The sequence below is a fragment of the Trachymyrmex cornetzi genome, unplaced genomic scaffold (genome assembly GCF_001594075.2).
Source record: "Trachymyrmex cornetzi isolate Tcor2-1 unplaced genomic scaffold, Tcor1.1 scaffold592, whole genome shotgun sequence".
In the NCBI taxonomy this organism is placed as follows: Eukaryota; Metazoa; Arthropoda; class Insecta; order Hymenoptera; family Formicidae; genus Trachymyrmex; species Trachymyrmex cornetzi.
In genome coordinates, this window is record NW_017299906.1 from 16,380 (window position 1) to 29,975 (window position 13,596).

A 13,596-nucleotide genomic window follows, 5' to 3' on the forward strand; every position below is an offset into this window, starting at 1 on the left:
CCGCGGACCCCGCACCAGCCCCGAAATGCATCGCGGTACTGTAATGCGAATAAGATATTTTGTTTAGGAGATCGGTAACATGTCGCGAATTTAACACGACGCGTTAAGAGAAGCGTCGATAGCGATTTTTTTTCTAAGAAGTGATAGGTGACATATCGCCGATGCTGCGACCCAATAAGGGGTGAACAAAGGGACAAAGAAGTTTCAAATGGAATATATAATGGGTCATCAGCGAGCGGTACCTCAGTTCGTGCCCTGTATGATTACCGAATCGATCGAGATAAGTGTAACGTGAAAAGTATGATTGACCATCTTGTGAATGTTGAGGACGTGGACGTGGACGATGTAGAGTTTGAAAATATCGGAAACATTGAGGACATAGCCGAGTTTATTAGAAACGTGGATGAGGAAAAATTCGCGAATATCAGAGACGAAGTATTCGAAGTTATTGATGAAATGGAAGTAGATTTCGCAGAGATAATGGACCAAGATTCCGACGAAGAAGTGCTATCCGACGTTACGGGTTTTGCCAGTGACGCGAGCGAATACGATACGGATCTTGACGAAAAATTTGTGTCATCTCAGGAAATCCGTGCACTAAACGGCCGTACCAAACACTGCATGATCCAGTCCTACTACACAACGGGTGGTGCTTTAATTGTATGTGCAGCATGCATGGTCCTTTTGGCTGACATCGACACTGTGGGAATGTATTTTATAAAGAAGCATAATATCAATTATATTGATGCGTTAAATGGTCGATCTTGTACGAATTACCGAGTGGCAATGTACACTATATATCCATGCAACAAGTGTCCACAGTGCACAAATTAAAAAACTATTGCGAACAATATTATGAACGAAACATGGATGTACGGTATTGTGAACGAATCATAGATATACGGTATACTAGAAAAGATGCGATACGCGTTCTAGGAAAATCCGCGACAGAGAGAGACACAAGTGTGCGAATATCATCGGTGGAATTCCTACGCGATCGAGAGTTAGGAATATGCGGCCAGCATGTCATGGAACGGGCAAAAATTTGCCATCAACCTGTTCATTTCTGGCCTTTATTCGCGCAACAGAAAGTGTACACGCGGTTATACAACAAACATTGCGAGAATGATGACTTTGAAAATAGATATAAAACTCGCAGTTTAACAGATAACGACTTTTTTTGTGTGTCAAAATCGCGATGGAGACTGTTTATCATTGCTACAGGAACATTACGATTCCCGCGGGTGGTGAAAAAATAGCCAATTTGTCGATAGGCGGTGATGCAAGTATGCTAAATTGCTACCACGAGACCTACTGTTGGGAGGAAGGCCCTGCTTTAAAAAAATATATATTTTTCATAACACATGTGAAGGTGAATACTTTCAGTGTGATCCATGCCGTTCCGCATTAAAAAAATATCACATAGCACGAAGGTACTATACAATTATAGATATGGAGCGGCGGTGCAACGTTTGTGAACGAGTCATGTGCAAGTGTTCCTTGGAAGAGTGCAACGTGATCTAAAAATAAAAAAAAAGACATAGAAAATCATGAGCGAGTGGAACGCGAACTGCTGGAGCAGTGCGACCAGATCGCCACTCTGGCGGAATGTTTCGCGTGGCTGCAACGATGCGACGAGTGCATTGAGCGGCTCGAAGAACTTTGTCGTGCCAAGCGTCCGCGCCTCACCATTGGACATAGACAATCCGCGGTGGCGAGGATCGCGCGATTCGCGAGTGCAAAGTCGCAATTGGAGCGACGTTGCGTACACGTTGGTGGCGAGTACGCGGGTACGCGAGTGGCAACGAGCAATCTCTCGTATGGCGAGAGATCGACGTCGCCTTCGAGAGTCGTATAGTAACAGGCGCGGTGATAAACTCTAATCACATCGAGCCGCGACAGTTTTTGGAAGACGCTGGCAATATAGTGTTCGAGCGAGTGCGAGACGTTGTAGAAAGACACGACAGTGTAAAAGTGAACGCCGCGTTCAACGGTGAGTTCGCGACGAAGGATAAACGTGCTACAAGAGCATTATTAAGAAAAACAATGAGATTTATTGATGCACCGATATACGCGAGTGGTACGAACGGCACGTCGTCGAGCCTACCTTGACATCGCTTGAAGAGTTCCAGGAACGCGACAGTGGGTGGGCGCTGTCGCGAATCCACAACTTGATTGTTAACGAGAACAAATTAAATCCCATGCACGAGGGATGTTACATCGAACTGCCGCGAGCAATTATGTTAAAGAAGGCGGTGATCAGTGTGCGTACGACGGACAATGTGTTCTTCGCGTGGTCGGTGGTAGCTGCTCTGTACTCTGCAGAAAGATATGTGGATCGGGAATCATCGTACCCGCATTACATTGCAGTGTTAAATCTCGCGGGTCGAGTTTCTAATGACATTAAAAGACATCCGAAATTCGAACATTTGAACGCGGTGTCGATCAATGTATACGGCATTGAAAATGGACAGGTCTTTCCTCTACGCCTTACCGGTGACAAGAAGGAGAAGCACGTCAACATGCTGCAAGATCCACGCAACGACGGTGTCGCCCACTTTGGATGGATAAAGAACCTATCACGCCTCGTGAGAACGCAACTCACAAGAAAGGAGCATAGGAAATATTTCTGCGACCGATAAGTATAAGAAAAGTAAATATAATAAGAAAAAAATAAAAAACAATATGTGGAAAAAAATAATTTCTCTATTTACAGGTGTCTTCACTATTTTGGATCGAGCCAAAGATTGCAGACGCACGAAGTGGATTGCCAAAAACTGAACGACTGCGACATCCGCCTGCCGAGGGCGGGCGACAAGTGGCTCGAATTCAGCAACCACCGCAACCAGGAACGAGTGCCATTCATCGTCTACGCCGACCTGGAGTGCGTCCTGCGGAAAACGGAGCCTGACAAGGTAGATGTGCCGACGTCGTATGCGTATCAGCGACATGATGCGTTTAGTATAGGATACTACGTGCACTACTCGTACGATGACGCATTATCATCGTATCAATTCCGTCGCGATAACGATTGCATCACGTGGTTCGCGCGACAACTCAACAATTTGGCGCATCGCCTAAAAGATATCATATCCGCCTAAAAGATATCATATCCGCCAACGTGCCCATGGAAACGTTATCTAAACAGCAACAGGAGGCGTACCGCAGCGCGACGCGTTGTCACATCTGCGGGAACTGTTCGCGCCGGATGACACCGAGTCCGCGATCATTGTCACTTAACCGGTAGATACCGCGGTCCAGCGCATTCCAATTGTAACCTAAATTATAAAAATTCGCTGTATATTCTGGTTGTATTTCACAATTTATCGGGGTATGACGCGCACTTTATAATTAAAGAAATTGCTACCGCGTACGATGGAAATGTAAATCTCCTTCCTAACGAAGGAAAAATACATTTCGTTTGCGAAACATGTCGATAGCACCAAAGACAAAAATGAAAAGAATTTTCAGAAAAGTTGTGTAAAATTAAGGTTTATTGATTCCTTCAAATTTCTAAGTGCAAGCCTCGATAAATTGGCGTCGTATCTCGACAAAGATAAATTAAAAATTGTACGTTCTAAATTTTCAACTTTGTCGGAAGAAGAGTTTGAATTACTGACTCGTAAAGGTGCTTTTCAGTACGAGTACATTGACTGCACTGAAAAATTGCAGGACACGCACTTACCGCCGCACGAATTATTTTTCAGTTCATTAACGGGCGATACAGTATCCGAGAGCGATTACGCTCACGCCGTGAACGTATGGCAGCGATTCTCTATTCGAACGTTCGGCGAGTACAGCGATCTATACTTGAAAACCGATGTCTTGTTATTAGCTGACATTTTCGAAAATTTCCGCAATAGTTGTGTTGCGAGTTACGGTCTCGATCCCGCATTATTATACACTACCAGGTTTCACGTGGGACGCCATGCTGAAACATACGCGCGTAAGATTTGAGATGCTCACCGACATTGATATGGTCATGTTCATCGAACGCGGTATACGCGGTGACCTCAGTCGATGTTCCTCAGTCAGATACGCGCAGGCTAATAACAAGTACATGCGTTCGTACGACTCATCGAAACCGTCGTCATACCTTATGTATTACGACGTGAATAATCTGTACGAATGGGCGATGTGTCAGCCTTTGCCGTACGCCGAATTTCGATGGGTCGAAGACGCTGCGAACTTTGACGTGAGTGCGATCGCTCCGGATTCATCCACAGGTTATATTCTCGAGGTCGATCTCGAGTATCCACAGCGTCTGCACGACCGACACACTGACCTACCGTTCTGTCCGATGCGCAATAAGCGGCCCGGCAAGCGCGAGGATAAACTTCTAGCGACGCTGTACGATAAGCAGCGTTACGTCATCCACTACCGCAACTTGCAGCATGTACTCGTCACGGTCTTCTCGTAACAAAGATCCACCGAGTATTACAATTCGCTCAATTCGCCTGGCTCCGCGATTACATTGAACTTAATACGCAGTTTAGAACGCGCGCGAAAAACGATTTCGAAAAAAATTTGTACAAATTAATGAACAACGCGGTATTCGGGAAAATTATGGAGAATGTTTGAAATCACCTCGACATAAAATTATTAACAAAATGGGACGGGCGATACGGCGCGGAGGCAATGATCGCGGAACCGAATTTCCACAGCCGTCTTTGCGGAAAATTTGATCGCCGTCGAACTGCGCAAACTCGAGGTGAAGTTCGACAAGCCGATTTACGTGGGTATGTGTATAGTCGACATATCGAAAGTCTGCTTGTACGAATTTCACTACGAGTACATATCACCGATGTTTCAAGACAAATGTAAGATCATGTACACGGACACGGACAGTCTTATATACCGTATAGAATGCGAGAATGTTTACGAGACTATGAAACGCGATATCGTTAGATTCGACACGAGCGATTATCCGGCGGACAACGCGTACGGTATGCCTCTCGTGAACAAAAAAATACCAGGCCTGATGAAGGATGAGAACAACGGTGCATTAATGACCGAATTCGTTGGACTCAGAGCGAAGATGTACGCGGTGAGGGTGGACGGCAAGGACACTAAAAAGGCGAAAAGTGTAAAGAGTAACGTCGTAGCACGAACGATAACGTTTGACGATTACACGCGGTGTTTGAACGAAGAGATCGAAATGACTCGCCGTCAATCGTGTATACGCTCTAAATTACACGAGGTATACACTATATCCGAATCGAAAATCGCTCTGAATCCATACGACGACAAACGATACGTCGTACCTGACTCGACAGAGACGTTACCATGGGGACATTGGCGGATACCTTTGTAATATGTGCTTTTTTCATACAGGATATATGTATTACTATTATTTTTTACTACTATTATTATTTTTATTATTATGCTTCATGTATTACTATTATGTATTATCTTAAGTTTTACTTTATGTATGTGTTACGTCCATTTAACGTTAAGTTCGCTGGAAACTTAGCCATACATTTTTCCTTTCAAATAAGTACTCTGATTGGTATTCTGAGACATGACGTAACGTCGCTTCCACATGAAGCGACCTCGGGTCATCGCGCGGAGAATTCGCCTTAAGGCGGCGCCGCTCTTCCCGTTGCGCAAGAGCATACAGAGTGGGGGCATGTGACGCCTAATCCTTTGGGACCAGGATCTCCCACGCTCTCTCTGCTTCCGGACTCCAGTGTGAAAGGATCTAAGTGTTGACGGCTTCCGCTGAGCCATTCTGTTCAAGTTTCGGTAATCCGACTCGATCCTTCTGTATCCTCTTCAAAATCCTCTCATCGAGTCCCCGTAATATCTTGTAATTCTCGCACAAACATCTTATATACATTATCGCGTATATCTTTACATTGGCTCCTGCGCAACTATTATATTTTTCATCGGATCTTTGCGTAATCACTATTACTTTGCATTAGCTCTTACGTAATCATTATATTTTCATATTGGATTTTGCGCAATTATTATATCTTTGCATTAGCTCATAAGTGATCATTATATTTTACATTGAATTTTGTGTAACTATTATATCTTTAGTATTAACCAATAAAGCACATGCGAGCACGTGTCACGAATTTCCGAAGAATCATTTTCGCGCTTCCTCCGTTACTCCAAGCATCCTCTGTCTTCTTATTTGAATTACCGGGAGTGAGTAAGTTACTAGAAAACCGCCAAGCTGCCGCACGAGAGGAGGACTGGATTCCGCTGACTGCCGGAGACCGCAGCGATTGGTGTATCACATTGCCGTTGAGCCTCCTCACGAAGGTAAGGGACTCCGTGCAATGCCACGTGGCTATTTCGGCACAGCGCCATATTTGATATAGTAGCGTCATTCCACTGCGTCACCACGTGGCATCATCGGCTCGCGCATAATCAGTGGTACGCCGTGGCCACAGAGATGCCGTCAACATAGCTACGCCGCTCGCTCATTGTGTGCTGCAAGTATCCGCGTCGCCCGTAAACGCCGCGTCAACTATTTGCTTGTGTCACTGATTGGCTCTATTCGAGACATAGCGCGATCCCTTGTTATGTGCCCTCGTATCGTAGTTAGAGTCGCGTAATAGGGGCGTGGGCAGTGACGCGTATCGCGCATGGATTAATAATTCTTTCTGTGCGAAATCGCGCATCTATTTGAACCGCATTAGCAAGGAAATCCTCTGTGAGGGCTGCTTCAACGTGGAGTTGCTGCACGCGCGAACGGAGTACAGTCTTACCAACCGTCACTCTCTACACCTCGGTGCACCCAACCATCTCGACCAATGCGCCCGCTGTTCCCTGACGCTCACTATCGGACGGCCAGTCGGGAGCTGCGAGATTTGCACCGAGGTACGTGCGCGATTTGTCGTCTACTTGGTTGGAACGGGCGAATAACCGTGGAATGCTCCTGAAGCTACAATGGTGGCTATTTCGCAGAAACGCGTCTAGTGTAATCCTCGTCGTAAAATATGGATTTACGAGATTTCTTCACGCGGCGGGCACCCGATTGGTCGGTAAATTTCCATTCAAGGAAGATCGAGTTTTCTAAAACATTTAAATCAGCAGGCGGCGGCAATCGCCGAACTCGAATAATTGTTGCGGGCTGGCACTGCGCTACAATCGCCGTCAAGCCGTAACATATGTTTTTTACATTTATATGTGTATTACTATTATGCTTTTGTAGTATCACACATATATATATATATATATATATATGTATATATATTACTATTATTTTTCATTTCATGTATCATACATTTATAAGTATTTTTTATACACATATATATATAAATACTTCAAACGAAGATGAATGGGGAGTAATAAGAAAGAAACGTTTAAATACTTATGTTAATACATTTTTTCTATGTATAGAAGAAAAAAATACACGAATCAAATTTGTATCAAACGTTTTTGTGTATCCACGAATTGTGCGATCCATCGAATCCCAGCCACTTGACGTACACTCTGTCTCCTTTCCTGCGCAGTACTTTCTCCATGAGATACACGTCCGGATGAGCAGCGCGATGCAACTCGTGCTCGTAGAACCCTCCAGCGATGGATTTTTCACGATAGTTCTCGAGTAGATAGGTTAGATTGGTACGCTGCACTTTAACGATCGTAAACACCTCGGTGGTCCAATTTGGCGTGTAACCCTTATCAAAAACCGTTTTGTACTTGCTCACGCGTACCGAATTGCCAACTTTGAAATTTGCCGGACCAGCGATTTTTATCGCGCTGTACAATGTGTCCAAGAGTCTTTCGGCGATCACAGGAGTTACGTCGGCGGGTCGCATGGCGATGGTGCGATGCTTGCGCGCATTGTAATCTGATACGAGACGCGGCAGCTCGTCGACACACTTGTAATTGCCGTTGAGTGTAAACATCTTCCGCATGACGTTTTTGAGTGCACGATTGAACCACTCGACCACTGACGCTTTCAACATCGAATACGTGGAATAGTGATTAATGTCACGTTTTTTCAAGATCTTCTGCACATCGGCGTTGTAAAAATCCTTCCCCATATCCGTTTGTAAATTTTTCGGATATCTTCCACTCGCTCGAATTATCTCAGCGATAGCGTCAGCCGTCTCGCTTCCACCCTTGCTCTTGAGCGGTACAGCCCACACGTACTTGTTCAACACATCGATGATGGTGAGTATGTAGTGGTGGCCTCTGTTGAAGCTCGAGTACGGGAGCATCTCGACAACATCAGCCTGCCACAGATCGTCGTATCCCTGGACTATGACACGCCTTCGCGGAAAATTTCTTCTCGCCGGAGCGTGCAATTCCTCGATGAGCCGACGTCTCTCGGTGCCAACTTTTCTCTTTTTCATGATTCGACGCGTAATATACAGGGTGCAAGAAAAAAAAATGTAGTATTTCTCGCTGACGCCACTCGACTGACTCGTTTCGTCGATACACGATTTAATTTATAATAAGACCAGCTTCGCGAAGTTCCTCGATGATGGACAGCATCTCGTTGTCGTGAGCGTTGTTGTCCGCTCGGTGCGAAGCGTCGAGCAATCGTAGACGATCCATCAGTTCGTTGGGATCGTCCCAGTGCACGTAATCGACCGCGTTGTCGTTTAGCGTCATTGCGCGAGGTAATCCCTTTCCAGATTTCTTACTCTATTTCTTGGGTGTCATCGACATCAACGGTGCGATTATGTGTTTGTACTTGTATCGTCTGTTGCTAAATAATCGGCCCTGAGACTGATGCTTGTGTTTGTGCGCGCTCGTCGCCAGCAGCATGCTCTTGTACTTGTTCATATCGTCTTCCGTGTAGAGGAGATCGTCGGGAATTCTCTTGAAAATCAACTCGTAAAGACCGCGTGTATCGGCGTATCGTACGTCGTCGATAATTATATTGTCCACGTCGAAACGTTTATTGCCAAACATCGATCCATTTCTGTGTAGGTAAACGCCGTACACATAATCTATACCGCTTTTCCGTTTGTTTCCCCTCAGGACAGCCTCAACGTACTTTTGGCTCATCGGGCCCAAGCCGGCTCGCAACGCCTCTCGACCTTCCGATGTTTGCAGCTGATTTTGAACTTTCGTTGCTAACGAGTCATCCGTCGTTTCAAAAACGTTCTCCAACGATTCTATCGTCGTACGCGGGGTGGAGGTTATCGGCTATACACGATCATGAGATCGATCATCGAATTTACGCGGGGTCGCGAAACGCTCGAACGTCTCGCTCGCTTCCTCTCCCTCCCCCTCCTCCACCTCCTCCTCCTCCTCTTCCTTCTTCTTCACGCGCTTGAGGACAGACGCTGCGTCATTGTCGCGCGACTGTCTCTTTATCGCGCACACGCCGGGGCTGTCAATGACCTGTCGCAGCGGTTTGATAATAGGCATAAAATGCCTGTTCAACGCCATGTCCTCCTCGATTCTACCGGTTTTCAGAGCGCGATGTTTCTTGCGGATCGACTCGCTCGTCTTCTCGATCTCCCTCGCGATTTTTTCACGCTCGCGCACATCTGTCATGTTTGTCTCTGATGAAGTATCGACAACGATTGATCACGTTACGGTATCGCGAACTCGTTAATTCCTTTTCTGTATCTTCCGTCTTTAAGCGCACTGTCCTTGTCTATCACTAGAAATTCGTATTTTTTTTGCCAACAGTCACGACACAACTCACAAAATTCACCGTACGACATGTCAGTATTCACGTGATTGTTGTAAACATGTTTCAAGTTGGTACCATCCTGTTTGAACAGGATCAGCAGGTTCGCGTTGTCACGTATTAGATGTTTACCAGGTATGTAAATATGAAACCGGAATTTTTTAATAGAAAATACACGTTTATTGCATGAAAATGATAAAAAATATTTCATTCGAAGTATTGCCCATCGCTAGCTACACATTTTTCTCACCTGTCTGACAATTTGTGGATGCCACGCCAAAAAAATTGTACTTTTGAGCCAAACCAGTCATCTAGCCATTTTCGTACATCTTCGTAAGAAGTGAAGCGCTGCTGAGCAAGTACGTGTCCCATCGATGCAAATAAGTAGTAAACGGACGGAGCCAAGTCTGGTGAGTAAGCCGCATGCGAAAGTATTTCTCAACCAAACGCCTCAATCGTTTCCTTGACCAGTTTTAGTATGTGTGATGGTGCATCACCATGAAGCAAAATCACTTTGTATTGCCTTTTTTGATATTCTGGTCGTTTTTCACGCAAAGCTTGATTCAAATTGATCATTTATTGTCGGTAGCGTTCAGTATTAACGGTTTCGCCAGGTTTTAGCAGTTCATAATAGATCACACCTTTCTGATTTCACCAAACACAGAGCATTGTCTTCCATTCATAACGATTTGGCCTTGCAGTCGATGTCGATGTTTCGCCTGGAGTTACCCATGATCTTTTACGCTTAGGATTCTCAAAATATATTCACTTTTCATCGCCAGTCACAATTCGATGGTGAAATGACTTTCTTTTGTACCTGGCGAGCAGCATTTGGCAAGTGGTTTTTCGGTTTTCCTGCTGTCTTTCATTCAGATCATGTGGAACTCATTTTCCCGTCTTCTGGATTTTTCCCATGGATTTCAAACGTATGGAGACGTGGCTTCTCGTGTCATATTCAATTTATCCGCGAGTTGTTGAGTTTGAGCGTCATCCTCATCCAATAATGCTTGCAATTCGTCTTCAAACTTTTTCGGTGGTTTTCCACGTTCTTCATTTCTCACCTCAAAATCGTCATTTTTGAATCTTTTAAACCACTCAAAGCACAGTGATTTATCAAGAGTATGCTCACCGTAAGTTTCGACAAGCATTCGATGAGATTGTGCAGCAGTTTTTTTCAAATGGTAGCAGAAAGTCAATGCTGTCCGCAAATCGTTGTTTCCAGGCACAAAATTCGACATGTTCAACGCTATTACAAGCTATACTGTTGTATGAAACTTGTATTGTTGTTAGTTGAAAATCTTTGTCAGATGTCAGAACAAGGAAATGGCGTCAATGACGCGGTCTGACGGCAACTACATTGACAGCTATGGCCATTTATTGGTAAATTCCGGTTTCATATTTACATATCTGGTACATCCAAAAAATTCAATCTACCACCCATCACTTCCATAGTGAACTGAAGCCTAGGATACTGAGAATTAAAGACATCAAGAATGGAACTAACCGAAGAAACAGGTGTTACCATGATTATATCATCAATATACCTATAGTAAATGGACAACGGAAACTGAATCAAAGACAAAGCTTTAGTCTCTGACTTACGCATAGCTAGATCCGCGATGACGGGAGACAACGGGGAGCCCATAGAGAAGTCCCGTAATTCTGCTTATAAATAACTATCAAAAACACAGAAAGTAGAATCTAAAATAAACTGAACCGTTTTGATGAATTCCTCCTTCGGTAAACAACAATCTCTAGAAATGAATCGCCAATGGACTTGGATACAGTCCATCGCATAGTCAATGTCCGTGTAGAAATTTGTTAAGGATGGCATTATGTAACATGAGGCCCTGATTATTATTTATTAGGGATGCCCTAAGTAAGACTTCCGTATTTATTTCTGATGAGGCACTTATCGGGATTTGATAGGGATACCATAAGTAAGGCTTCCTTATTTATATCTGATGAGGTCGTTATCGTGATTTGATAGGGATGTATTAGTTTTATAAATATTTATTTATTTGGGCTAACTTATAGGAGCCCGGAAAAAATTTATTAGGCATGCCATAAGTAAGGCTTCCTTATTTATATCTGATGAGGCTCTTATCGGGATTTGATAAGGACGTATCAACTTTATAAATAGTTATTTATTAGGGCTAACTTACAGGTGCCTGGAAAGGCTTTATAAGGGATGCCACATTAGTATGTTATTCTCTAGACAAAAATAAGCGACATGTATTTTTTTATATGTGCCCATACGCACTTTTAAAGGATAAAACACTCCTTGGAAAAAAATTAATTTTTCTCTTTCGAAGCAAATATCATCGGAACTGTAAGAGATAGAAAAAAATTTTCTGAAAGAGAAAAACCAATTTTTTTTTCTAAAAAGTGTTTCACCCCTTAAAAGTGCGTATAGGCACGTATAAAAAAATACTGACTGGATGTTCAGTTAAATTGCACAAATTTCTATCAGGATTATATTGACAGATATATCACAACTATACGTTCATTAATATTCAGTGTTCGTGGATCATCGAAGTAGCAGTTTCCGTACGATTACAGAGGTCAAGCAACGCGAATGATGGTTCACATTCGGATGGGTGACCGTTTCAAAATAACATAAAATTAAATCCTGTAATATTTCCTCATAAGGCCCTGGTAATTTTTCCTTACAGAATCCTGATAATTTTTTTTACACGGCCCCGATAGTTTTTCCTTATACAGCCCTGATAGTTTTTCCTTATAGGGCCCTGATAATTTTTCCTTACAAGGCTCTGATAATTTTTCCTTATAGGGGCCTGGTAAACAACTTGTTACATGCCACGTAGGGCCCAAGTAATCTACCCTAATAGGGCCCGATTAATTTTTGGGTATACTAATCAGGCTCTTTTTTAAGCCCTAACAATTTTCTACACGGGTGGTAACGTTAGTTAAAAGACTAACAACATCCATTGACATTAACCGAAATTCATCACTCAACCTCCTACTATCAAGTTCCTTAATAAATTTAAAACTATTATCGATATGACTATCCGCCTTAGATATTGTTTTAATGATAATACTATGAAGAAACACTGATAACGAATTGTTAGCAACGAAGCTCGAGTTGTTATTGAGTGAATCACGTCTTGTCAGTCGGTGTCGTTGGTACACAGTAATAAATCCTTCTGACGAGATTTTTTATCACTTTACAATTCTCATTTTCTTGGAATTGACTAACGTTTTAATGTTGGATTTTTCCATTTATTATCTCGAAAAATACTAGCTAATAACTAAAAAGTGACTCACTGTGTCTGATACCGACTGGCCAACATATCAGGAACCTGTTTTTTAATTATTCATGGTAAGCGATATAATGGTTTGCGATATGATGCTTTGTAATCGTAGTGAGCGTCCTTATTTTCGGAATAATTAATTATATTCTTAAAGTTTTTTGATAAATTAGTTTCTATATTCTGTAATTCAACACTTTTAATATTTCCCTTCTTTTTCATTTTCCTTTTCTTTCTTTTTGTTTAATTCTGGCATTTAAATTCTCGATGTAGGGGAGCTCACCATGAGAGGATAAATTTTACTCTGTATATGTTAGTTTGTGTTCTGAGGAAGGCTAAAAAATGAGCCGAAACATGTAAGTGTATTTGTTGAATAAAGAAGTTTCAAGCTTCATAGGTGTATTATTTGCGCGACGTCTTCTGCGCCTGACTCCTAACGCCCGTATTCTTTCCAATTCTTTAAAATAGTATTATAAAAAAATTAAGGGAAACATAATATAAATAAATCTGGTTTAGAAAATTATAAGCATTTAAAATAATGTAATATTTTCAATACTAGCACATCCCCTGCGCGCTCTACGCGCGCGCTGCTTTATTATATTCACTAAATTAAATATGTATTTATTAATTTAAATTAATTTTTTTAATATTCACAATTAAGTTTTAATTAAAATTAAACTTAAAATAAACTCTTTTTTTTTTAATTTTAAAATT

The 13,596-nt window shown here is 42.7% G+C and overlaps 1 protein-coding gene across 1 annotated transcript in view; it reads right to left on the bottom strand.

Annotated features, from left to right (window-relative positions):
• LOC108766487 (uncharacterized) overlaps positions 1-13,596 on the bottom strand; it is a 132,800-nt gene that overhangs the window by 869 nt on the left and 118,335 nt on the right. The gene's annotated exons all lie outside the window — the stretch shown is intronic.